At 50.8% G+C, this 1,481-nt stretch overlaps 1 long non-coding RNA gene across 1 annotated transcript; it reads right to left on the reverse strand.

The window, feature by feature from the left end:
- LOC120860093 lies at positions 1-1,405 on the reverse strand. The gene is made up of 3 exons (XR_005720240.1): positions 1,183-1,405; positions 408-460; positions 1-296 (listed from the first exon to the last, which is right to left on the reverse strand). It is a non-coding gene; the product is annotated as an uncharacterized LOC120860093 (long non-coding RNA).
- Positions 1,406-1,481: the final 76 nt, after the last annotated feature.

Consider the following 1,481-nt stretch of genomic DNA (forward strand, 5'->3'; position numbering starts at 1 on the left):
AATTCTTGGACTGCACTGTTACCTCAGAGTTGCTGGGCTGCTTTGGAGGAGGAGAAGGAGTGTCCATGGAGGAACCCCTTAAAAAAGAGATCTAAGTCCTCGATTTGTAACACTCTATGTGCTCACAGCCTGGGGATAGGTCAGGGCTCAGCATGGTCATGGTTTACATTCAATTCTTCATAGATACTGGGCATGCTGAAGGGGTGCATGGGGCTCAGTTGAGCGAGAGTGAACAGTCTCTCGGAGAGGGTCCCATGGTTCAAGTGGGCGTATATCACGTCTTCTGCTGCAGGATCCTGAGAGGAAGGAGGTGGGAATGATGGACTGAGACATGATCTTTGAAGGCTGGGCCACTGGGCCTTGGAGGGGCTCAGGCTATGGCAAGGGTTTGGCATGGGAGGACTCACCTCGCCGTTCACTGTTCTGGCTTCCTTGGGCTCTCCTTCCGCGAAGGAAACATCTGAGAATGGAAAAGAGTCAAGGCTCTTCAGGGTGGAGGCAGTTATTCCAGACCTCCGTATCTTTGATGAGGACATCAAAGCCAGAAAAAGGCAGGGGTATGCCCCAGGTGTTGAGACTGTCTACTCCACACACACACACATGCACACACACACAACCATATACAAGCCCAGCCAACCACGGACTGTCTTATGAACCTGTGCAAACCCATGGACCCATCTTACGTCTTCTGTTATGGACCATCCTTTTCTGTGCAACAGCAGATTCCCAAGACCATGTAGGGGATAAGAACACATGGCTGTGGTTGAAAGGAAGAACAGGGCTTGGAATTTCCCTGGTGGCCCGGGGATTGAGATCCTACCATCCAGTGCAGGGGTGCAGGCTCTATCCCTGGTGGGAGAACTATGATCCCACCTGCCTTGAAGCAACTAAGCTGCACGTGCTGCACCTGCTGAGCCCACGAGCTCTGCAGCCTTGAACTGCACCCCAGCTCCACAATGAGGATCCCCCAGGCTGCAGCCAAGACCTGACACAGCCAAGAATAAATCAACACATATTTTCATAAAAAGAACAGGGCTCCATGGGTCTCTGGAAGACGTTCCATCAGGGATCTCAACACTGGAGATCAGTTTTTAACCTACAGGAAGTCAAAATGCCATTCTCTGCTGTGAACCCACCTCCCCCTGGGTCAGATGATGCTGAGCTCGCCACCTTCAGACTTACGATTTTGGGTAGAAAACCAGTGACAGACAATAGCAGCGAGGATGATGCTGGTAGAAGTGAAGGCTATGACAAGCCCAAGGACAATGTACCACGTTGTGGAGTGGGCTTGAGGAAGCGATGCTTCTACCAACAAGCAAACGGAAGAAAATCTGGTTATTTGTTGAGTAGGCTGGGCCCTACACACTGGATTTATTGTATCCTTGTGTCAAACTGTCAGCATCTGTCAACCTGATCAGTGATGGTCTCCACTTTCCAGGAGGTTCCAAAGCATCCAGGAGAGATGCTAGCAGTGGATAAAG

Source organism: Oryx dammah, unplaced genomic scaffold, assembly GCF_014754425.2.
Source record: "Oryx dammah isolate SB20612 unplaced genomic scaffold, SCBI_Odam_1.1 HiC_scaffold_8010, whole genome shotgun sequence".
Lineage (NCBI taxonomy): Eukaryota > Metazoa > Chordata > Mammalia > Artiodactyla > Bovidae > Oryx > Oryx dammah.